The following is a 26,962-nucleotide window of genomic DNA, read 5'->3' as shown; positions in this document are numbered from 1 at the left end:
CATGTCATTACATCTCTTTTTGGAGATTCAGCACTCCTGTTTTCAAAATATTTAATCCAGATTCGGGTTTTAAAACTTTTCTTTCAAAATCAATTTTAAAACATGGGTTTTTAATCAGTATTTTGTCATTTGCCACCCCCCAGGACCTTATATTTTAAAGTATTTTCTCAGAAAACAATCTGGATTCATTTCAAACTCAATTTCAATTGATTTCAATTCTCAGATGAGGCCCATTTAGGTGGTGTCACTTCTTGATTCCTTTATTTATCAAAATCTCAAAAATTTTAGAGTCCTAGTTGGATCAGGACTCTGTATTTTCATCTTTTTGAATCTTTTTCTTAGATCTATAATCAACATAAGTCAGATTAGGGTTTTGGTAAACCCTAACGAGTTTTAAATCTCAAATCTGATTCTCTGACAGAGGAAAAATACTAAATAGAGGTTAAAAATTATCAAAATTTCACAGTAAATAGTTCACATCAATAGGAATCCACTGCACTTTACGGATCTTGAATCGGATATCAGATGAGATAAATATCACAACTGCAAGTTATCTATGAATTTCAATATTGATTCTAAATGACTGAAAATCATGGTTTAATCTTTCAATTTTTTGACAGGGTTCCCGAATCCCAAAACATCCGAAATTTTTACAGTAATTCATTAACATATCCATATATCACATAATAAAAAGTCAAAAATTTACAGTGAGTACTTCAATACGAAATAACATGTTTGCTAATTCAAGCTTAAAACACAGAAATTTGATAAAACCTAATAAAGCATGCATTAATCAATGAAAACAATAAAGAAAATACCAAAACAGTAAAATAAAATTGATTTCTATGCTGGAAAATGTGTAATAAACACAAATAAGAAAAGAAATAAATAAAATATAGGAAATCCATGGCTGGAATTTGATTTTACCTTAAAAAGCATGGATTTGACCCATTTAACGGGTAAATCGCATGTTTTAATGGTTAAGAACATGAAAAACCATGCTACAATCGATTCCAACGGATTAGAATCCCTAGAAAAACACCAAAACAGAGTTAGATCATCTTCTTGAACCTCTCTTGAGGTTCTTGAACTTGAATCCATGGTTTAATCTATGAAGGGGATAGCGCCAATGGCTAAATCTCATGTTTAAATTAATAAAAGCATTAAACAAACTAAAGAAATTAGAAGAAATAATTACATTGGAGTTGCAACAATGGAGGAAGGGCCGGAAAGGATAGAGAAGCTTCAAGAATCTCTAAAGAGGGTGAATAGGGAGGTCGACCCCCTATAGGAGCTTTTTACAATAAAAAATTTAGGGTTAAAATTAACACTTTTGAAAATTTTGGACTCTACCAAAGGGGGGCGATTTTGGTGTGAGTTTACCTAACTACCCCTAGCCTAGATTATCCTAATTAAGTCATAATTAGCCCCTAGCTAAACCTAAAAAATCTTCAAATGTGGTGCCACTTGGCATTTTCCCACATTGGGTTTTTAAAGTTTTAACTAAAACCTTTAAAAACAACAATTTAAAACTAAATTTTCAAATGGGTTTCTCAAAATGGATTTTGACTCTTTTAAACTTCTAAAACTAAACAAGTCACTAACTAACCCTAGTCTAGCCCTGACTTTCTCAAATATGGCGCCACCTTGAGTGGGCCCCACTTGAATTTTCAAAAACGATTTTAAAACTTGAAATTGAGAGAATTTTCAAAGATTTTCAAAAGTAAACTTGAAATTAAAAGTTTTGAAATGGCATAGAGTTGCAACTGGGTCAGAACTCCTCTGGATATGGTGCCAACTGAGTGGACCCACATCAGGTTTTGAAAGATTTGAAATAAACTTTGAAAATAGCTTTGAAAAAGGGTTAAAATCAATAATTGAAATTCAGAATTTTGAAACTAGAATCTCAAGTGAACTGAAACTCTGGGTTAGAGTCCTGGATTTTTAGGACTCTGAGATTTTGGGTTTTAAAGGCCAAATGAAGGAGTTTTGTGGCAAGAGAAAAGGGTTTGTGAGCGAAGGTGAAAAATTTGGGGGGTTTACAGTTTTGAGAGAAGAGAGAGAGAGCTTGAGAGAGAAATTTCAAAAAAGCAAAATAGGGGGGGGGGGGCGTGAACCCCACCTATAGTTTTATAAGGCCTTGAATTATGTCAATAAATGGGTTGATTCCTGGCCCTTGATCTAATTCTAAAAAAAAAATCCAAATCTCAATGCCTCCCTCTTGCCTTTTTCTCTCTTTTTTACCCTTTTATAAACTCTAATTAAAATTTGAAATCCATTCCATGAAATTCAAGTTAAATTCTTTCTAAATTAAATTAAAATGCCTTGTAAATTAATTTGAAATTCACATAAATTCCAATGAATGTTATTTAAGTAAATTCACACCTAAATAATTTTTATTAGTTTATTTACAAAGATTTAAACATTTAATTTATTTATTTTCATTAATTCTACTAAGGTGATGTGAACAAAATTTTCAAAATTTTATAAATATTCCCTTTTTGCCCCTGACCCCCATTTTCTGAGTAAATTGAGTCATTTTTACTCAAAACTTCAGTTTATTCCTCGGATTTACTGGAATCAAATCCATTTTCTATATCTGACTCAATTTTGGATCCGGAACCAATGTTAAAATCCAAATCTGAGCCTCGTTATCCAAATTTCAAAATTGTATTTGCAAAAATACCAAAAAGAATTTTTGAAAGGCTCAGACAGTCGATCCGGTGTCCATTTGAATTCGATGCTCTGTATTTCTTGATTCGAGGTTAAAAACTCGAATATTTCCTTAAAATCCAGATCCGAACCCATTTTTTGAGAAAATTTCTAAGGTTTAAACCCGAATCCTCAGAAAACCCTTCTTTTGTAAATATTTCTCAAAAATTACAAAATGGTTTTTAATCCCTTATTTTTCCTTAGTTTCATAGTTTTTTTTTATGTCAAAAATACAAAAAATATATAAAAAATACAAAGAAAAAGAAACAAAAATTGAATTAAAAAAGAAAAATACAAAAAAAATGTTTGTAAAAACCCCATTTTTGAGAATTTTTTTAAAAAGAGCCCTGTTTTTGAAAATTTGAAAACCCTGCAACGGATTTTCGTTGCGTTCTCCCTCCTCCCTCTCTCGATCATCTCTCACGATCACCAGTCGATCGATGGCTCTCTCGCATCAGCCCTTGTGATCATTGCAATTTTTTTTTCTCTTGGTTTCTCTCTCTTCCTTCTCTTTTCCTTTCTAACCTCTATTTTCCTTTTTGAAGGGAAAATAAAAGACAGAAAAGAAGAGAGAAGAGAAAAGAAAAGAAAAGAAGAGAGAGAGGAACTCTTTTGCGAAGGTCTCACTTGACCGTAATTTAAAAGAGATTTTGAAATTTACTCACCTCCGTTTTGAAATATTTACGGGAAAATGAAGAGACAGGATTCGCTCGTCGGTATGAGGTTCGACCGTTCCTGGTGCCTTTACCAGGGGTAATCGAACCAAGGGTCAAATTTATGACTTTTTTCTTTGCTAAAATATCATCTAAGAATTTATTATAAGTCTAAATTCACAAAGAATCATGCTTGTGTAATGCAAATGCAAAAATGTATGCTTTTGAGAAAATAGTTTGGAAATTTAGGATTTTCCAAGTGATTCTGAGATGAATTTGATAATATAGTGAAGAAATGATTTCAAGGGTTGAAATTGATTTGAAAAAGTTAGATTTTGAATTTAATTTAGAATTTTAAAATAGATCTGGAAGAAGAGACTTGAAATTCCCAAGTCTCGGAATGATCAGAATTTTGGAAAGATAAGCCTTTAGATGAAGAGAAAAGGAATTTAAAATCGGAATTTTGAAATATGAATGAATTTTCAAAGTCATAATGGACTTTGAATTTGGATCGATTTTCAAGAATCGATTTTGAGAAGGAGATTTTGAATTCAAGACCTAAAACAGGAATTGAATTTGAATTTAGACTTGAGAAATAGATTTGAAATTGAACTTGAAAATGTGAATTGGAAATGGAACTGAATTGTAAATCTGGAATAGAATTTGATCTGAAATCTTGAATGGATTTTTTATCTTAAGTCTGAAATGGATTTTTGATCTGAAATCTGGCATCCAAGATGGAACTGAATCCAGAATCTGGAATTCGAAATGGAATTTTGGATCCGAAGTCTAGAATTCAAAATGGAGTTGAATTCAAAATCTGGAATCCTAAATGGAATTGGATCCGAAGTCTGGAATTCAAGATGGAGTTGGATCCGAAATCAGGAATCCTAAATGGAATTAGATCTGAAGTCTGGAATCCAAAATGGAGTTGAATTCAAAATCTGAATCCTAAATGGGGTTGGATCCGAAGTCTGGAATCCAAAATGGAATTGGATTTGAAAATCTAAATCGAGAGTGGAATTTGAATCCGAAGTCTGAATCCTAAATGGAATTGGATCTGAAGTCTGGAATCCAAGATGGAGTTGAATCTTTGAAAATCTAAATCCGAGGTGGAATTGGATTCTAAATCCAGAATCCAAGGGAGAATTGGATTTTGAAAATCCGAATGGGACTTGTTGATGAATCTGGATTGTGGAACTCTAGATTTGAATTTAAAACTTAGGAAAATCGATTCTGAAAATTCGGGATGTGAATAGCCCTAGCTCAGATGTCAACCAATTGGTTCCCTGAAGTTGATTTTAAACCAGTTATGGTCATATCCCTTGTCCATTTCCTCCGTTTTGGCCAAAATTTTAGAGTCCTAGTTGGATCAGGACTCTTCTTCAAGAGTCCAGTCGGATTAGGACTTTTCTTTAGAGTTTTAATCAGATTAGAACTCTAATCTTTTACAGCTATTTTATCCATTTTCAATCAAATCTTTCAAAATCTTTCAAAATGAGTCAGAAACTCAGAGTTTTAGTCAAAACAGGACTCTGTTCAGAGAGTCCTAGTTGGATCAGGACTCTGATCCTGATTTCAATTTTGAGAGAATCTTTCAAAATTCTTTTCATCTATCAAAACTGTTACACTTTTATCAAAGAATTTCAAAATCCAGAGGTTTTATCCCAAAGTCCTGATCAAATCAGGACTCTACCCCAGAGTCCTGATCGAATCAGGACTCTATCCAAAATTGGTTTTCATACTTCATTTTCACTAGTTTTCAAAAGCTTTGCTTAAATTTCATCATTTACTTATCAGAAAACCAAAATTTCTTAGAGTTCTGATCGAATCAGGACTCTTTCTTAGAGTCCTAATCAGATCAGGACTCTGAACCAAAACTTCAGTTTTATCCTGTTTTTAACTGTTTTTCAAAATTCTCTCATTTGTTTTCTCAAAAAATCCAAAAATTTGAGAGTCCTAGTTCAATTAGAACTCTGTCCCCAGAGTCTCAGTTGAATTAGAACTCTGTTTTATTTCAATATTTGTTATTGTTTTTAACTGTTTTCACAAGTTCTTTCATCTGTTCAGAAAAATACCAAAAAAATCTAGAGTTTCAGTCTGATCAGGACTCTATCCTGGAGTCCTAGCCCAATCAGGAGTCTGTTTTGAAGTCCGTTTGTAGACTCCAGTTGATCCAGGACTCTATTTCAGAGTTCTGATTGAGTTAGGAGTCTAACTCTGACTGTATTTTCTGACTCGTTTCACCATTTCTGATAAAATCTTGTATTCCTTTATTTCTTTGTTTCCATGTCCATTTTTTTTAAAGCAGAGCATATGATATTCATATACTTAGTATTATTATAACTTAGTATTATTACATGTATTAATGTGGAAGGGGGTAGGTCGATCCCCTCTTGGCCTCCCCTTTCCAAGAAAAATCAACTTGCTTGCTTGGCAAGCAAGTTGACTTTTCTAACTCTTTTTTTTTTCTTCCTTTATTTTTTCTCACTTTCCTAATCTCTTAAAGGAGGTCCATCCCTTGCTGGACCTTCTATGGTCTTCCAAGAATCCACGCCCCTCCTATGAGACTCTTTTTAAGTTTTTAAGTAAATTTGACTTTTTTCCCCTTTTAGCCTTGTTTTGGTAACTTTGTTTTTAAATTGAATTTCAAGTTATTGTTTTTTGTTTTTAACTTTTTGAAACTTTAAATAGGATGGGACCTGTCTTCGTCTGATTAATCTAATGCTTTGCTCTATTCAAATTATCAAATTGTGTTCTACAATGTCAGCTCAATTTCATGTGAACCTAGGAGCCTAGAATCAAACCCAGCTGACATGAAAGCATGTAGACTTAGGCATGGTTTGGTAGGACCGATTGAAGAGGCATTATTCATGCACACTTAGACTTAGGTCAAATACAATCCTCCTCAATATAGGAATTGATTGAAAACAATGTTTACTTCTCATAAATTTTTTAAAACCCTACTTCTTTAGGTCGTTAGAGACTTTCGTTTTCTTGCGTGTTAATCATATATCAAAAACAACCTCACCTACTTTTACCTGGCCACCACATTGCTGGGCTTTCTTCCAGAACCATAGTTCGAGACAAAGCCTCACAATTGGGCCACCTATTTGTTATCATTGAAAAACAATTTTCCTCCCTCTGCGAGAGAGAGAAATGATTCTGCGAATCAAACTCAACCAAAGTTTTGAAAAATACTCGCCTCCATTTTGAAAATTTGTGAGAAAATTTTGTTGAATGGAATCCGCCTGTCGGTATGAGGTTCAACTGTTCCTGGCACCTTTACCAGGGGTAATTGAACCAAGGATCAAATGTGTTCTTTGACTAAGTTCAATTTTCTAAATTATGCTCTATTTTCCTAAAATGCACAAAAAATCAAGCATGTGCTATGGAATTTTGAAAAGATGCAAGTTTGAGAAATATGATGTTTGCTTTGAAAAATTGAGATGTACTTGAAAAATGATTGAGAAATACTTGGGAAAATCATTGGATTTCATTAAAAATCAGGAATTGCATTGGAAAATGAATCTTGAATGAAAAATGGATTCTCAGGAAAACTTGAACTTTGAGAAAATCGATTTTGAGATTCAGATTGCTTTTTCTAAGAAAATCGATTTCTAAAGAAGATTTGAGAATTCTGGGAAAATCAGTTTCAGAGATAATTCAAAGATTTTGAGAAAATCGATTTGTGAACTTTGAAAATGAAATTGATAATGTTAAAACATTAGAAAATCATAGTTTGAACTTGAGAAATACTTGAAATACCATTTGAAAACTCAAAGTTTTTGAGAAAATCAAATCCTGAGAAAGACTTAGAAAATTCTGAGAAAATCGATTTCTCTAAAATTGAATTGGGAAATGAGTTTGAAAATGATGCAAATTGAATGAATGAATATGAGTTTGAAAGATATTTCTTTGAGGAATTGGGAAAATCCTTTTGAGTTTTTGAGAAATGCAGTGCATTTTTTAAGTTAGCCTAAGAGTGTAGGATGAATGTGGCTAATACAAAGATCATAAATCTGGGTTTCATTCGTATTCTGACTATTGCCATAAATACGAATTCCACCAAGTTTGTCAACTCCCTAAGAACTTGTGCACGTGCCATTCGTTTCAACCATAGTGGATTTGGAAAAATGTGCATGAATGATACATCAGATATTCAAATTTACAGAATTAAACTACATGCAATGCAATCCTATTCTAAGCAAAAAATGTAAATCTTATTCCAAATATAACAATTTTGATATTACATTGAATTGAATAAAGTAAATAAATAAAAGTATTCTTCTTGAATATTCCTGCAAAACTAGAAAACATGTTAGCACAGAAATGTAGGTTTATCTGGATTTATCAGAAAATATTAGAAATTATTGGATATTATTCTGATATAAACCCAATTCATACCTCTCTGATATAAACATAAATGATGAAATTGGATTGAAAATATGAAAAAAATATTTGAAAAATCGAAATTGGGGTCAAAATGACCAAAATGCCCCTGATAGCAAGACTATGGCCTTGAAATCAGGGTTTTTCAGAAAGATATTTCGTAAAAATGAGATTTTGAAATCCAAATAAAAATAAATCAAACATAATATGATATGATATGATTAAAAATATGAAAATCAAAGTTTGGAATTTTGAAATTGAGGTCAAATGACCAAAATGCCTTTGATAACAAGACTATGGCCTTGAAATCAGGGTTTTCTGAAATAATTCTTTGTAAAAATGCAAGTTTTGAAATTCAAATGCAAAAAAATGATATGAAAATCAACTATAATATGTTCCTCATTTCTTCAAGGTTGGAGGCCGAATCGACTACAGCACCATTAAGGATCATCCCTTGTTTCCTCAATTCATGAAGTCAAGAAAGGGATTCGATTTGCTCCTGAAACATGGTTATCAACCCTTCAAGGGACTCGGCAAGAACGAAGATGGCCGCATCGAGCCAATGATCCAGAAACATCGTCCCCCCAGAGCGGGACTAGGATTTGCCGGAGGAAGCTCGTCAAAAAAGACTGTTTTTGTCAAAGGAGCACAATGAAGACCATTTGTTATTCTCTTTCTATTCTTTTCCAAATAAATGTCTCATTTTACCAATGTCGCTGATCAATTCAATCAATAAAATTCCAAGTTTCTTTGTCTATCCGGATGCCATCTACTCCCTTTCTGTCTATCTCATCATTTTATAATTCAATGTCATTTTATGCATGGTTCTCTTCAAATGATTGCTTGTCTTACTATAGGACGATTTATCTGAACCAGATTTCTTCTCCAAAATTTCAGAATGACTTCTCGGACGATCAAGAAGCTCGTTCTCAATCCCAAGGCCCTTCAGAAGTCGACAGCAATTCACAGAATCAAAGCAAACACCGGAAATGATAAGAGTGCAAAGCAGTCTGATGATTGTGCAGAATATGATCAGTCTCTTCAAGAATTACCGGAGTTCGCCGCAGTTCAGAAGCAGGATGAACCATCTCCTCTAGTACAAGATCCAACTAAAGGTGTCAATATCGGTTCAGAGGAAGATCCCAAAATTCTCCAGATCGGAACCAGTCTGAGTCCTGAAGAAAAGAAAAGGCTCACAGATTTTCTCAAGCAGCATGAAGAAGTGTTCGCATGGACGTATGAAGACATGTCGGGCCTAGACCCCAAATTAGTCGAACACCGTCTTGTCTTAAAGCCGGATGCTAAGCCAGTCAAGCAGAAGCTGGGAAAAATGGATCCCAGAATAGAATAGCAAGTCAAGAAAGGACTTGAAGATCTGCTCAAAGCAGGATTTATTCGAGCTATTGACTACCCAGATTGGTTAGCCAATATCGTCGTTGTCCCAAAGAAAAGCGGCAAAGTAAGGATCTGCATAGACTTCAGAGACCTCAATAAGGCAACTCCGAAGGATGACTATCCACTTCCAAGCATCGATCTTCTAGTCGATAGCACGGCAGGACACGCCATGTTCTCTTTCATGGACGGATATTCCGGCTACAATCAGATTAAGTTGGCCGCCCGCGACCAATCAAAAACTTCTTTTACTACGCCTTGGGGCACTTTCTGCTATACGGTTATGCCTTTTGGGCTCAAGAATGCTGGAGCAACGTATCAACGGGCAATGGCTGTCATCTTTCACGATCAGATGCGCAAAATCATGGATGCGTATGTTGATGATATCCTCGTGAAATCTAAAGAGGGAGAAGATCACCTCGAAGCACTTGATCAAGTCTTTAAAAGACTCATCCTTTACAAATTAAGGCTTAACCCGCAAAAGTGTGTCTTTGGAGTCGAATCAGGCAAATTGTTGGGTTTTCTGGTCAGCAAAAAGGGAATTGAAGTTGACCCAGCCAAAGCAAAGGCTATCATTGATATGCCACCCCCAACAAACCTCAAAGAATTGCGTAGCCTTCAAGGACGTATGCAATCAATCCGGTGATTTATTTCCAACTTGGCAATGAGATGCGAACCTTTCAACCACTTGCTCTGAAAAGGAGTGAAGTTCGAATGGGGGCCAGAATGCCAGCAATCGTTCGATCGAATCAAGAAGTATCTTCTCAATCCTCCAATCCTAAAACCTCCAGAATTGGGAAAACCCCTTTTATTATACATCTCAGTTAATCAAGTCGCATGCGGTGGATTCTGTGCGCAATACAAAGAAGGCAGCCTGATAGAACACGCCATTTATTATGTGAGTAAGACCTTCATAGATTATGAAAAGAGATACTCTCAAATAGAGAAGACCTGCCTAGCTCTGGTATGGATGTGTCAGAAGCTAAGACACTACCTGTTGGCATCAGAGGTCAAAATCCTGTCTAAACTCAACCCCCTCAAATACATCTTAGAGCAGCCTTTCCTCAGCGGACGAGTCGCAAAATGGCAAGTCTTATTGATGCAGTATGACTTAGAATATGTCTCGCAGCAATCAATCAAAGGTCAAGCAATTGCAGATCAATTGGCGGATTTTCCTCTGGCTGAAGAAGAGAAAGCCGAAGATGACTTCCCTGATGAGCAAATTTGCAATATCCAGCAATTTCCAGTCTGGAATTTATTTTTCGATGGTTCTAAGAATATGGCGGGAATAGGCATCGAAATCCTATTAATCACTCCAGAAAAGGAGATGATTCCATTTTCTCTCAAGCTAGACTTTCAATGCACTCACAATATGGCCGAGTATGAAGCCCTGATTCAAGGTCTAAAGATTCTATTAGACTTCAATGTCAAGAAAGTACATGCCTACGGTGACTCATTACTCGTTGTCAATCAAGTTCGAGCCGAATGGCAGGTCAAAGATCAGAAGTTATTTCCCTATCAGAAAATTGTTTCAGCTCTCGTCAGCAAGTTCGAAGAATTTCAGTTATTCCACATCAAGAGAGATTTTAATCAAGTGGCCGATAGCCTAGCCAGTTTAGGCTCCATTATGGCATTCAGAAATGGAGAATCTTGTCGCTCTTTTGAAATTGGCAGACTTGACCAACCTGCTTTCCTTCCAACAGAACAAGTAAACCAAGCTGAGCAAAGGAAGAAGCCTTGGTATTACAACATCAAAACTTTCATAGAAACTGGTGAATTTTCTCCAGAACTTTCAAAGAAAGAGCAACGAGCAATCCAGCGTATGTCTACTCGATATTTCATTTTGGCCAATATCCTCTATCGTCGTGGATTCAGTTCAGAGTATTCCAGATGTTTAGATGAAGACGAAGCCAAAGAAGTCGTGCGAGAAGCACATGAAGGCATTTGTGGCGGCCACGTCGGCTACCAAACCCTTGTCAAGCAAATCATAAGAGCAGGGTACTATTGGAAGACTATGCAACAAGACTGTTATCATTATGTGAAGAAGTGTGTACAATGTCAGATACATGCACCTTCCATCCATGCTCCAGCAACTTATTTACAGTCCGTTGTTTCTCCATGGCCATTTTCCATGTGGGCCTTCGATGTCGTAGGTCCCATCACTCCTTCAGCTTCAAATGGCCACAAATATTTCCTTGCCGCAACAGAATACTTCACCAAGTGGGTAGAAGCCATCAATCTCCGCACAGTAGAAGGCCGACATGTGGTCTCTTTTATTCACAAGAACATCCTTTGCCGTTTCGGCATCCCACATGACATTGTGTCAGACAACGACAGTCATTTCAAGAATGAAAAGATGAAGACATTCTGCTCAAAATTCAAGATCTATCACCATTTTTCCGCTCCATATTATCCTCAAGGGAATGGTCAGGCAGAGGCCACCAACAAGATTTTAATTCGTATCTTGGAGCGAACTGTGGAAACAGGCCGTGACTGGCATGAGAAGATCCATGATGCACTATGGGCCTACCGGACCACCATTCGTACACCAACGAATGCTACCCCATCAGAGCTGGTCTATGGGACAGAAGTAGTATTGCCGCTACATGTTCAGAAGCCCGCTTTGAAATTCGCTTCACTTCTGCAATTACCTCTTGATCAATACCAGCAGCAGCGACTAGTGCAGCTAGACTTACTCGACAAGAGAAGGCTAAAAGCAGCAGAGCATGCTCAATCCTATCGCCAGAGAGTAGCCAGGCAATATGCGAAATCTATCATCGAAAGAAGATTCAAAGTCAATGATTTAGTACTTCGATCCACAACTTATCTCAAGCATCGTCCTGGCGGCAAATGGTCGCCAAATTGGGAAGGTCCCTATGTTGTCAAAGAAGCATTACCCCGCAACTCATATCGGCTCATCAATGCCGATGGGGTAGAATTGCCAGATCCTATTAATGCTCGTCACTTGAAAAAGTTTTATACTTAAAACATTTATTCTCCTCTTGTAATCCTTCCTATTTTCTTTCAATGATCCAACTGTCTTTCCCAGTTACACTGGGGCATTTTTAAAATTTTGTTCTGTATGCAGGCAGGATAAACAAATTCTTCATTTCATGCACTTGTGCATTCATATGCATCAATTCATATTCATTTGCATTCAACTGCATTAACAACAATCCGGTCAGTATTGGGATTTCGACAAACAGTCCCATCACGATTCCTAAATAATTCAAAATCGAAAGGTCATCACCAATACTGAACCAAAACCCAGCGCTCGAACTGGTATTATTTCAAAATCCAGTACTCAAACTGGCACATTTTTAAAATCCCAATTTTTCAGAAAACCAAGTCCCGACTCGGGCTTTTTATGCAAATCATTTTCTTTTGTTGATCCGGGTTCCGACTCGAGATCTCTCTATTTATTTGAGCTCAGATGCGAGCTCTTCATTCTCTTTTGTTCATCCGGGTTCCGACTCGAGATCTCTTTATTCATTCAAGCCCAAATTCGAGCTTTTATTTTCCTTTGATGATCCGGGTTCCGACTCGAGATCTCTTCGAGCTTGTCATTCTCTTTTGTTGATCCGGGTTCCGACTCGTGATCTCATTACCTTACTCGAACCCTGAATCGAGTTCTTCATTTCCTTTTGTTGATCCGGGTTCCGACTCGAGATCTCTTTATCTTATCCAAGCTCTAATTCAAGCACTTCATTTTCCTTTGTTGATCTGGGTTCCGACTCGTGATCTCATTATCTTATTTGAGCTCTGATTCGAGCCTTCCATTTTTCTTTATTGACCCGAGTTCCGACTTGTGATCTCTCTACATCATTCGAGCTCTGATTCGAGCTCATCATTTTCTTCTGTTGATCCGGGTTCCGACTCGTGATCTCTGTATTTTATTCGAGCTCTGACTCGAACTCATTATTCTCCTTTGTTAATCCAAGTCATTTCAATCATCAGGGTCTGTCAATTGCTCAAATTTGATATTTTGCCCTCCAAATTTCAATTTAAATCTTTGAATCATGCAATTCTCCAATTTCAACCTTCGGGTCACTCAATTCTCAATTTCGACCTTCGAGTCACTCAATTTCCAAAATTTTGACCTTCGGGTCACTCAATTTCCAAATTTCGACCTTCGGGTCACTTAATTCTCAATTTCGACCTTCGGGTCACTCAATTTCCAAAATTTTGACCTTCGGGTCACTCAATTTCCAAATTTCGACCTTCGAGTCACTCAATTCTCAATTTCGACCTTCGGGTCACTCAATTTCCAATTTTGACCTTTAGGTCACTCAATTCTCAATTTCGACTTTCGAGTCACACAATTTCGACCTTTTGGTCAACCAATTCTCAATTTCGACCGTCAGGTCATCAAATTTCGACCTTCGGGTCATTCAATTCTCAACAACCAATTTTCCAATTTCCCATTTCGACCTTTGGGTCAATCAATCTCAATATCCAATTCCAATCATTTTCTCTTGCGAGAGACCCTTTTAGGGAGAGTTCGAGGGAGCTCGTTCTTTTCGCATGCTATCCAATTCGTTCACTTAGCCCCTTTTCAAGGAGAGTTTGAAGGGACTCACGTCTTTGTGAACCGTTTGCAAAACAATTTCCAATTTCACACAAGGAACCCTTTTAAAGGGAGAGGCTCGACGGAGACTCGCTTTTCTTGTGACCCCCCAATTTCATACTAGGCCATTTTCGTCATGAAGGACCCTCTTTGCAGGGAGAGTGTGATGGACTCGTTCCTCTCATGTCCCAATTTTCAGACCTCACTATTATCGGCCCCCTTTCCATAAGAGAAGCCTAATATTAGGAAGCTTTGACGAAAGCTCAATTTCTCTTCGAAAGTTCGTTTTGCAAACACCTCCTCTTCAGGGAAGAGAGGAGTATTTCCCATTTCCCATTCAGGTAAGGGCTAAGCCTGAGTCTCTCTTTTTTTGGGGAAAAAGAGAGGAGAATTTTCGTCATGGATGTGTTGAGCCGGACCTCAAATACTCACTTTCACCAAGGATTTCAAGAAAATTTTGTCAATCTATCAATTAATTGTTGATTTCAGAACCTTTATTGCACCAATCTTTATTTCAGTTTACCTTCAGCATTACTTCCAAAAGAGTGAAGCTTTTGCGAAAAGAGATTCAAAATTTGAATTCTTTCTATTGGCCAACCAAAAGGATGAAAGATAAATCCTCGATATGGCCAGAAAAGAAGATTCAATGTTATTGAAAAGCCGTAGATGATCGATATTGATCGCAGTCAATGGCGCATCTTTAAAGACCATTCTTGTAAAAATGAGGCAGTGGAAATATCCTGAGCGCTAGAAAAGAGAGCATTTACCCAAGCCCTGTCTCCTCAGAATCACCTAAGCTGCAATTAAATATCCGCAAAAGGGATCTCTCACTTGTCGTCAAGATGAAGGCGAATTAGGCGAGTAGACCCCCGGGGCCAAAGAAGATTCGAAATATCTCCAAGATGACGGAGTTTGTGACAGATCCTTCCAGGGAAAGTCCAAAGCACTGTCGAGATGAAGGCAGATGCGATGAACCTCTCGACAATCCCTAAAAGATATTTAATTTCAGCTATGATCCAAAGATCTCCCAGCCCATGAGCCAATATCGTCCAAGACGGATCAAAACATCTCCAAGATGAAGGAGTTTGTGACGTACCCTTCCCAAAAGAGAGCAAGAGAGGAAAAAGAGAGAGAAAAAAAAAGTCAGAACATCTCCAAAATGAAGGAGAATGTAGCAAAAACACCAGAGGGCCAAAAGAGTGCAGAAAGATTACCATGAGAGAAGCTCTCAGGATATCAAACTGCCAAATTTATCAAGAATCCTCTTTAAATTTGTGAAGTTCTATTATCAATATCCTTTCATCAATCGCTTTCATAATATCAAATTCTCTTTCCTGCTCATATCAAGGAAATTGATAGCTTCCTTGAAGAAGGTCAATTGCAAACAATTTGGGTTTCCAATCTCGATTCTACGAAGTGAACCTTGTTTGGAGGTAAAGCTTTGGGTAGAAAAGAAAGAATATCTTTGCAACAATGTGTATCATTTTTCAAATACTTTGCATCAACAACAAAATTCTTAACATTTTGACAATATTTTCTAGCTATCCTGTCATGAAGTGAGAGCTTGATGTCCGTTCTTGATACATCCTGACACCAATTTTAAATCCCTCCTAAGGACTTGATTCCTTCCCTTCTTTGAGAGCATGAACTCTCAGATTTGCACACTTCCCTGTGTCCCCACTGTCCAACCATAGACAGTCCCATTTCGGTTCAAGGTCGAACCACCAATCATTTCTCGCAAAAGGCAATTTCAAAAGCTGATTTTAGTCTCAGCATTAAGACGCCCAAAACCAATTCTTTTCAAGCTTTAGGGACCCCAGTTTCCTTCCTTTTGCATAAATCCTGTCGGATTTATTGTGCAAAATCCGAAGGTTCCATCATGGTCTCTTCTTTCGAGGATCCCATCCATTTTCCGCCCGATCAGGATAAGGGTACAAACCTGAGCCTCATTCAAAGAGGTATTTCATTTTCCGCCCGATCAGGATAAGGGTACAAACCTGAACCTCAATCAAAGAGGTATTCCATTTTTCGCCCGATCAGGATAAGAGTACAAACCTGAGCCTCATTCAAAGAGGTATTCCATTTTCTGCCCGATCAGAATAAGGGTACAAACCTGAACCTCAATCAAAGAGGTATTCCATTTTCCGCCCGATCAGGTTAAGGGTATAAACCTGAGCCTCACTCAAAGAGGTATTTCATTTTCCGCCCGATCAGGATAAGGGTACAAACCTGAGCCTCATTCAAAGAGGTATTTCATTTTCCGCCCGATCAGGATAAGGGTACAAACCTGAACCTCAATCAAAGAGGTATTCCATTTTCCGCCCGATCAGGATAAGGGTACAAACCTGAGCCTCATTCAAAGAGGTATTCCATTTTCTGCCCGATCAGGATAAGGGTACAAACCTGAACCTCAATCAAAGAGGCATTCCATTTTCCGCCCGATCAGGTTAAGGGTATAAACCTGAGCCTCACTCAAAGAGGTATTTCATTTTCCGCCCGATCAGGTTAAGGGTACAAACCTGAGCCTCAATCAAAGAGGTATTTCATTTTTCGCCGGATCAGGATAAGGGTACAAACCTGAGCCTCATCCAAAGAGGTATTTCATTTTCCGCCCGATCAGGATAAGGGTACAAACCTGAGCCTCAATCAAAGAGGTATTTCATTTTCCGCCCGATCAGGATAAGGGTACAAACCTGAGCCTCATCCAAAGAGGTATTTCATTTTCCGCCCGATCAGGATAAGGATACAAACCTGAGCCTCATCCAAAGAGGTATTTCATTTTCCGCTCGATCAGGTTAAGGGTACAAATCTGAGTCTCATTTTATGAGATATTCCATTCCCCAATCAGGTCAAGGGTCAAACCTGAGCTTCGTTCCATACGAGGTATTTCTGTCCCATCCAGGTTAAGGGCATAAACCTGAACTTCGCTCTCATAGAGCAAATCTTTCCTCTTCATTCTTCGTTCCATATCTACCATCTTCCTCGGGCTAGTTTCTTCACACCCAGTCAGATCCTTCTAACTGGGGCATTTTTTTGTATAGCCCAAATTTGATGTGTTTTTCTTTGCCACTAAGCTCGGCCAGGAGCCGGCTTAGTAGCAAAGAGGGGCATCTGTAAACACCCCAAATTTTCACTCACCTCCCCTACATCTCCACCAAATATCATCATTCAACCTCTGAAATCGTCGGAGGGCAAAATGGTCATTTTCTGAGCCCAAACCTTGCAAAAGTCTAAATTTCATCTGAAACTCTCAAAATTTCTCTATTTTTAGCTCAGATGTTCAAAATTTTACTCTTGACAGGAGACAGACATCTCCGAGTCTTGGCTCAAGATTATATTGCATAAGACATGACATTGCATATCATTGCATGAGTATTTCAAATCACTGCACTGCACAGCATGTCATTTCGAGGTCCAGAACTCTTGATTTCAAAATTTTCAATCCAGATTAGAATTTTAACTCTTTTCAAAATTGACTCCAAAACCCTGGGTCTTCAAAATTATCAATTCTTCCCATTTTACCCCCAGGGCTCTGAATGTCAAAATATTTTCTCAGGAAGACGATCTGGATAGTTTTAACATGGATTTCAGTCACTTCACCTCAGATTTTGCCCTTTTGACAATTTCAAATATCCTCCTTTTACAAAATTGCCCTACAGGGGTCAACTCTTTCCAAAAATTTCTGTTTTACCAATTAGTCCAGATTTTATAAAAATTCCAAAAAGAAGTTGTTGTTTTATCCTTATTTCAGTAAATAAGCAATGTGGGACCCACACTGAGGTGGTGTCACACAAGATTTTCTTTTGAAAATTTGAATTTTGAAAAAACCCAAAAATATAGGAGCCTTGTCCCCTGGATTGGTGCCACTTGTCCTTTCTCTCTCCTCCCATTTACATGCCATGTGTCAGCATAGGGTTCACCTAAAGTTGGTGCCACATGTCACCTTCCTTCTTCTACCACGTGTCAGTGTGGGGCTACCTTCAGAAGCCGCCACATGTCATCCCAGTTATCTGCCATGTGTCACCCTATCCATCCTGCGCCATGTGTCATTTCAAAGACTACCAGGAGATGCCAAGTGTCATAGGTTGTCCTGTCTAGAAAAAGTGGAGCTTGTCTCCTCTGAGGTGGCGCCACTTGAGGTGTGTCTCCTGCAGAGGACACGTGTCAACCTCTCCCTCCTTCTAGAAAAGTAGCCTGACACATGTCTCTTCCTACTTTTCTCAGAAAAGTAGGAGACATGTGTCACTCCTAAATTCCTACAGAAAAGGTAGGCTTGTCTCCTCTGAGGTGGCGCCATCTGGAGTGTGTCTCCTGCAGAGGACACATGGCAAGCTCTCATTTCCTCAGAAAAAGCAAGTGCCATGTGTCGTTTCCTGCTTTCTTCAGAAAAACTAGAATTCAAAAGTTTAAAACTCCTCATAGGTGGCGCAAATCCTGAACTTCTACCTTTTTCATCTTGTCTGAGATGGCGCCACATGGCTTGGCCCACCTTCTCTCCCCTCTGCCACGTGTCATTCTCTGCTTCTTTCAGAAAAAGTAGAGGACACATGTCTTCTCCCTACCTCTTTCAGAAAAGTAGGAGACACATGTCACTCCTGGCCTTCTTCAGAAAAAGCAAACCATTTAAAATTCAAACAAGGCACTAGGTGGCGAAAATCCGGAGCTCTGATTTCCCAGATGGCCTATGAGAGCGCCACATGTCCCTTCCCTCCTTCTCATCCCTCTGCCATGTGTCATCTTCTGCTTCTTTCAGAAAAAGAAGGTGACACATGTCTCCTTCTCACTCCTTTAGAAAAAGTAGAGGACACATGTCCTCTCCCTACTTTTTTCAGAAAAGTAGGAGACACATGTCACTGCCCTCTTTTTCCTCCCTCTTGCCACATGGCATTGTAGGAGCCACCCTGAGGTGGCGCCACATGTCCATCCTCCATTCCTCCAGGGCCAACCTCCATTTGAAATTCGAATTCTCCTCTGAGGTGGCGCCATCTGAAGAACCACTCCAGCAGGCTGACACTTGGAACCATCCTGGACTGCCACATGTCCAGATCTCCTTTCATCAGAAAAAGCAAAATTCAAATTCCTCTGAGGTGGCGGCTTCTGAGCCCACTGCTCTGACCTTCTGACATGTGTCAAACACCTTTGAGGTGGCACCATTCCAGGACTCCACTTGGCTCCATTTTCATTTTTTATTTTATTTTTAATAAAGGTAGCCCACCATGAGGTGGCGCCACCTGAGGGTTCCCTGCAAAAGACAAATTCGAATTTCAAACCCCTCAGATGACACCCCCTGAGATGGCGCCACATGGAGGGCTCAGATCCAGCCTGTTTGAATTTCAAATTTTTTCAGAAAAGTTATAAAAACAAGGGTTCACGCCCAGCCTAAGGAGATCATTTTTTTTTAGCTCTTGTGAACTTAGAAAATCCGACCTAGCCTTCCTAACATCTGATTTTGAACCTTGGAAATCGTGCCCCCTTTGGCGCATTGAAGAAGGTGGAGTAAAGTTCGTGCCGTGGCCAATCCGATTCCAACAGAGCTCGATTTTGGTGGACCATCCGAAGCTCGGAGCGAAGGACGAAGGAAGCTCGTGATAGCTGCCCCTTTCAAGAGCTCCTACGCTGCGTAACAAAGAAAGGTGCACTTCTTTTCCCCTTGATGTGATTCTATAATTCGAATCGGGAGTCGTTTGAAGAAAGAGCTCATCCGAGGGATGGATTGAGCTATTCTCATAAAACGACATATATAAAAATATTTTGTTATGCTTCCTTGATGATTTTTAACATTCATATAGTTAGCTAGGTTTAATTTGCATTTTATTTCATTCATTTAGTACATTTCATGAATTAATTAGGATTAATTTAGCATTTATTTCAATTCTGCTTATTTTCAGTAGGTCTCTATTTTTATCAGTCAGTCCACACGTCATTTTATGCATTTGTTTTTTATTAAAAATTCCAAAAAAATCACGGAATACGCCCTTAGGTGTCCCTAAAAGTTTGCCAAAAATTCGGAGCCATTTGAATTTGTTTACTGCAGTAAACATTCAAAATTGCAAGTCGGGTTTTGTTACCCGGGATACGTTTTAAAAATCATTTTCCGACTTGTAAAATCGAGATATCCCTCATGGGAGATCCGATTTTAGATCCGAAAGATGTTCTGAACTCGAGAGAATGTCTCGTTTTTAATATGATTTTTTCAGATTTTTATGATTTTTTTAATATCTGAAAAAAATCCGAGAGTTCGGGACACGTGTCAGAGCCTAATTTGGGCCTCTGAGATCTTGGATCGACTTAGGGCTATGGTTTCTATTTGTGTGTTGCTCCAAATCCAAAACTGTAAAAAGTGAAAGTGGTGTCCGAGATGTCCTCTGTTTGAATCTGAAAGCCTGTAATTTTTAAAACAGTTTTGACCCATGCTTAGGATTTGTCTTGTCAGCCCCCTGTTTTGCTACATTTGTCTATTCTGTTAGTTTAGGCAGAAATAGTTATATTTGTATCTGTGTTTCCGTTGATCAAATGCCGAAGTCATAAACATGAAAGTTGTTCATGTAGGTGTCGTGCATAACTCTGATTAATTTCATAAATTTCCATGGCCGTTTTATATTTAGTTAGCATTTTTCATCAGATTAGTGTGATTTTTACCTCTGTCAGAATTAAATCTCTGTTATTGAACTCACCATGGCTCAAATCCCGAGGCTATAAAAACCAAAAATGTTCCATTTCGGGTCTTTTAGCATTCTGAAAAATATCAGAAGTTTCCATGGTGTAAATCTTGCATTATCATATTAGGCATTGCATTTGGTTCGGATCCATAGGCAAAATCCACCATTTTAGGACTTTCTTTGAATTTTAGTATTTAAATCATATCATTTCGTGATTTTTAGCATTCTAGGTTGTTTATAAGAGTAAGAAAATGCTTCATACCGAATTTGGTGCAATTTGGAATCCATTTGAGGTTCGGATCATCCATAATACCAAAACAGGGTCCCGCAGGACCCAGATCCAAGCGAAAAACAAGCGAAATTCGTTATTTTGGATAAATTGCAAAAAGTCAAATTCTGATTTTACAGTCTTAATGTGTTTAGCAGCGTGTCATCATGTCTCTTACTACATTTTATCATCATTTGATTCAATTTGAATTTCAAAATCTCAATTTTATCAAAATTTCCTTCAAAAACCCTGATTTTAAAGGTATCACTTTGATTTTAGGGGTATTTTGGTCATTTTGACCACCATTTCGAATTTCAAACTATTTTACACTGAATTTCTTGCATTTTCATCATTTCAAATATCAAGGAAGCATGAGAATAGGGTTTATATCCAATTAAATCCAATAATTTCATAATATTATTGGAAAATCTTGGAAAAACCCACATATTTGAGCTAACCTTATTTCAAGTTTGGCAGGGACATTCAAAAGAAGGAGCTGAAGTCTGAAAATTTCTTTTATTTCATTTATTTAGTGATGTAATAATGTAAATTTTGGAATAAGAGAGTTAATTTCCTGCTTAGACTAGGATGCATATCATATAGTTTGAATTTATGCAAATATCCTGCTTATGTGATGCATACACCTTATTTCAAAAGCACTATGGATGTTCACGAATGGCACGTGCACCAACTCTTAGGGAGTTGATGGACTCGGTGGGATCCATATTTACGGCCCTAGTCGGAATATGGACAAGACCCAGATCCATCATCTTTCTACTAGTCACATTGAGCCTACACTCTTAGGCTATCTTAAAATGCACATCATATTTCCAAAGTTTTCAAAATCATGTGCATCAAATCAACTAAGTTCTGAACATATTCATGGCCACAGTCAGAATATGTGAAGGATTTATTTGGACTTAATGCACATTTTCCAACCAATTCCTCGGAAAATCTTTTCAAAGGGCATTCATTTACTCATGTCATTTGCATCATGAAATCATTGATTTTCTCAAGATTTTCTCAAGAAAACTTCATTCTCAAGAAATCGATTTCTCAAGAAACTCTAAGGATTTTTCAAAATCGGTTTTCCAAAGACAAGTTTTTCTACAGTTTTTCCTAGAAAATGATATTTTCTTAAGAGATTCAAAAGAGTTTTCCAATCTTTCCCCAAGATCAAAATCGATTTCCAAGTATTTGAAGGCTAAGATTCCCAGGATTTCAATTTCCTAAGTACGAATTTTCTTCTCCAATGAGTTTTCCTATCATTTTCCTAAGAAAATCTTCAAAGTCAGAGTTTTTCTGACAGGCATTTTCCCTTTAAATGTTCACCTTTTTCTCAAGAATTCTTTCCATTTTCTCAGAATTTTCATCCATTCATGATGTTCCCACATCTTTATGAACTTTCTCGTGATTTCAAAACCTCTTTTACATGAGTTTTCTGAGAAATTGATTTCCATCATTTGCCTTAGAACTATTTCCAACTCCAAAACCTTTTTCTGAGCATACATCATGTCTTTCCAAGTTACATTTTGCAAAACTTCATAACACATGTCTGAATTCTCTGTGCATTTAGGATAGAACATGATTTTGATGATTTAACTAAGTCAAGCACAATTTTGGTCCTTGGTTCGATTACCCCTGTTAAAGGCGGCAGGAACGGTCGAACCTCGTACCGACAGGTCGAGCCCCATCCCATGGATTTTCCCGTAATTTTCAAAACGGAGGCGAGTATTTCAAAACAATTTCCAAAACCCGGTCAAGTTTGAAGCGCGGAAGCGTTTCCCTCTCTCTCTCTTCCGCAAGGAAGGGAAGACGGGGAAAAATTTCGCGACGATAACAAGAGGTTAGAAAGGAAAAGAGAAGGAAGAGAGAGAATATTACGAGAGAGGAAAAATTTTTGCGATGATCACAGATTTGGCGACCGTGATGGGACCCGTCTCCGTCCGGTTGAATTATGCCTTTTTCCTTTGCTTTGATATTTTCTAAGTTTTTTTTATATATGTCAGCTTCATTTCCATGCAAACCTTAGGAGCCTAGATTTTGTCCTAAAGCTGACATCATTGCATATAGGATTTAAGTATGGTTTGGTAGGACCATATTGAGGAGATTATTCCATGCTCACATTAGACTTAGGTTTGAAATACAACTCTCCTCAATTTTTAGGGATTGAATGCAAACAATGTATGCAAGTGTATGCTTCTTTTCACTTTAAATCTATCTCTTTAGGACTTGCATTAGAGCCATCTGATTTCTTGCATGTTGAGCATTTTTTGAAAAACTCCTTACCTATATTGTCCCGGTCTTCACGTTGCTGGGCTGTCTCACTGAACCATAGTTCGGGAGAGAGCCTCACAACTGGACCACTTATTTGGGTTCGCGCCCCCCTACCACGTACCTAAGGGCCATAGTCTGAGGTATATCGATAGGTGCTCAAGGATGTTGGGAAGCCATTACCTTAGAACCGGAGAAATACTTCTATGCCACGTACTTCGAGCTTCAGCTTGGGTATATCGGCATATCTTGATTGGAATCAGATGATTTGAACCCTAGAGTTAGGATTAAGGTCCTACAAGCCATTTTAAATATTGCATTTAGAGTCGGCCTTTAGAGAGTGTTGTATGCGCATCCTTGTTTGTGCAGCTTTAGTTGTATGATAATGCTCTTATTCTCTCATATATATGTATCAAACCTTTTTTTCAAAAACCCTGGGTGTATTATTCAAAACTTACCCTTATTTTCAAAAACCCCAGGTGTATATTTCTATCTACCTACATTTCTTTTCTCTTTTAGATCAAATTTACTTCAAAACTCTGGAAAGTTTCTTTAAAAAAAATTTCTCAAACTTTTAAAATCTCCAGGTTTGATTCTTCAAGGGTCTATCCATAAGTCCTGTATTCTATCTAATTCTCCTTATTTTCTTCTTTACCCCAGTATCATTTCAATGGCGTCCGATTCTCTCGATGTTGTCTTTCCCCGAGATCATGTCTTCTATCAGATTCAGGATGGATCCCCGGATCAGCGGGTCATCCAGTCTCGTCCTTACTTCCCTCGGTGGTATTATTCTTGGTTCACCACCTTCTCACGTATGTTCCCAGACCACTTGGATGATTGTGGGTTGGAGATGGCATCAGCGGTAGGCAAGTGAACCATCAACGGAGCTCTGATTCAAGCTATGGCCGAACGATGGAATCCACGTACCTGCACATTCTAGTTTCCTTGGGGAGAGATGACTCTATTGATGGATGAGTTCAATGATATTATGGGATTGCCCGAACCAGCCGGTCAGCCAGATGATCCTGTCGAGCAGCAGTTTTTGATCAACATCAAAGGGGTAGATGCTCGAGAAGCCTTGGCCAAAGCAACAGGAAGCAGATCCTGGCCTCTCATGGAGATTGATGGGAATCAATTTATCGACCTGTTTGAACTATATTGCAAGTACGGGGCCTACGAAGAGGTTGACACTCTGTCTCGAGCAGCGAAAGACAGAATTCAACATGCCATGATCCTGTGCACTGTGGGGTTAGCTTTCTTCCAAGATGGTCAAAATTTCATAGATATCAGAGTCGCCCAGCTCTTTCGAAGATGGGGAAATAAACAGACCCGCCAACTTTCAGTTTCCATGGCCGCATTAGCCTTCCTTTACAAAGGCTTGGCTCGATTTGCCCTCGGACAGACCATTTTGGTAGAAAGGTGCACTTACGCCCTGCAGTCGTGGTTCCTGCTACACGTTCCCTCGAAGGCCAGTTCTTTCAGGTTCAACATTAAGCAGCCAAAGACAGTCATCCAATGCCGAGCCCTGATTGAGAAGCTGCATCAGAAGGAGATTACTTGGGATTTCTTTGACAGAAGGGAGACTGTTCCTCGATACACTTATGCACGTGACAAGCGCTACAAGTTGATGGGCCCTTTCTTTTGTGTTGATTATCAACCAGAACGATGTCTGAGGCAGTTTTTGCAGCGGCAGGTTCGTGCCAACACCCGCTTCCCGACAGGCAACGTGCCAGAATTCAACCTGCAGTCGGATCAGTGGTCTGGGGCATATCATGTCGCTAAATATACCTGGGACTCCTTTATTTCTCTGTCTGTATTTCCTGGACCAAATGTATCATCTGAATATCGAGAGTGGTGGCAAACTGTCTGCCCACCCTCTCTTTGTCTTTGAATGTTAAAATCAATAAAAATTACTTTTTGGCCAAAATTTTATTTCTTGTATTTTTGTTTATAGCACAAATAGTCACAAATTTTTGGTGACGACCTCATCGCAGGTAAATGGGACATTCCTCCTACCTTGTCTTCAAAAATATTTTCTCATGGTTGACGACCTCGCCTAGGTAACAAGGCAAATTTCTCTGTTATCACCAAATGGTAACACAATTATCACAAAGCGTGTGATGACCCAATCCCGGGTAATGGGGATAATCTCTTGAAATTGTTTACCGAAATCCTTCATTCTTTTTCTTCAAAAAGTTATAATTTTCGGAAAAATCTCCTCCATACTCTAACCATTCTCATATTTCTACAGGAAAACTTTGGCATCTGAAAATGGTTCAGACAAGGGCTGGTAAGCAGGCTGCTCAACAACACAGTGACAGCGAACCAGAGGAGGTGAATTCTCCCAGAAATTCCAAAAGGCATGACTCGGGGGATGAGAGCGATGTTGATCCAGCCATGTACCGGGTTTTTCAAAAAATGATGACTAAGATGATGGTTGAGCAGGCTAAAGCTGCTCCCAAGAAGGCAGCTTCTAAAAGTAAAGCTAAAAAAAGGCCCATGAAAAAGCCCGTCAGGATCAGCAAGCAGAAGAAACAACGTGACAGTACTTCTGAGGATTCCGGGTCAGCAGGAGAAGTCTCTGAAGAAGAAGAGCAGTTGATTTACATTCCGAAGCACCTGCGGTAGTCGAAGAGGCCAGTGGAAGAGCCAGTGTCAGTAAACAAGCCCAAGTATGGGGCCCCCGCAGAGGATTCAATTCAAGCTTTGACCAAGATAGTCAAGGACCTGCAAATCCGTGACAAAGGAAAGAGGTCATACACCAGGCAAGACTTCTATCTCGGCTTAGAAGGAGACAAGGATCTGGAGAACCTTCCCCGGAAATTCATCAAGTTTGATGGAACCGGCGATCCAAAAGCCCATCTTGCAATGTTTTTCGCAGAATGTGCCCGGTTCAGTGAAGATAACCGCGCCCTTTTCCTTTGTTTTCCCCGCAGCCTGGACGGGATAGCAGCGAAGTGGTACGCTGAACACGTCAATCCCATCGAATTGAGGGATTTCGACAAAGTTGTTAATATGTTTGTTGAACGCTTCCTGTTCAACACAGAGGCTCTGCCTACCCTGAACCACTTATGCAACCTCAAACAGGACCCCAATGAGAAGACCAGGGATTTCATCCATAAGTGGAGGAGCATTTGCAATAAGATGAGGAATCCCATTTCTGAGGAGCATGCCCTCCAGGTCATCCTTAACAATTTTTGTCAGCCTCTAAAAAGTCTCCTTTTTCCTTATCCCACCAAATCCTTCATCGAACTAACGGAGCGAGCAGAATGGATTGAAATGGGGGTAGAAAATGGGATGTATGAAGGTGTTTCTTCGGCCAAGAACATCCTGGACCCAAAGAAAAGGCCCATTTTACCTACTCAGCTGATATCCCCGAAGACCATCAGGGCAGTAGTAGTAAGAATGACAGCGGCGGTGGCACGAGGCCCGAGCAGAACAGAGGCAGAAAGGGGAAGTTCTTCAAAAACAATGACAAGTCTCTCCCAACCGGTCCTCAACAAAAAGGGGACTTTCAAGAAAAACCAAAACACATCAATTAGAGCAAGGATAGGAAGTTCACTCCTTTGGACCAGCCTCTGGAGAAAGTGCTGGAATACCTGCTGTCCCATGGGATGGTGAAGTTGCCCAAAATTGCAGACCCTCCAGTATTCATGGGGAAATACAGAGAGCAGTACTGCAAATTTCATAGAGCCATGGGGCATGATACAGAGCACTGCTTCGTCTTGAAGCATTTGGTCCAGGACTGTATCGACAAAAGCATCCTCGTAGAAGATGAAGATGAGGGCAAAATGGAAATTTTATCTGCTCCGTTCCCAAAGCATTCAGCATCAACCATCTCAGAATACTCTTTCCTTCCACAGAGTCATATACATCCGTGCTCTAGTGAAGAGCTAAAACTCCAGCATCAGGTAATGGTTCTACATCAGGATCAGCCTATCTCTCAGAAAATGGATATCTTCTCACTTCTTGACCAAGTAAGTGTACTAGTCAAGGATGAAAGAATTCTAATCTTCCCAAAGAGCTTTCTTAAGAAAGAAGCCTG

The sequence above is a fragment of the Nuphar pumila genome, chromosome 1 (genome assembly GCF_984573655.1).
Source record: "Nuphar pumila chromosome 1, dmNupPumi1.hap1.1, whole genome shotgun sequence".
NCBI classification, from domain to species: Eukaryota; Viridiplantae; Streptophyta; class Magnoliopsida; order Nymphaeales; family Nymphaeaceae; genus Nuphar; species Nuphar pumila.
The sequence above is the reverse complement of the archived record's forward strand: the minus strand, read 5'-3'. Positions refer to the sequence as shown.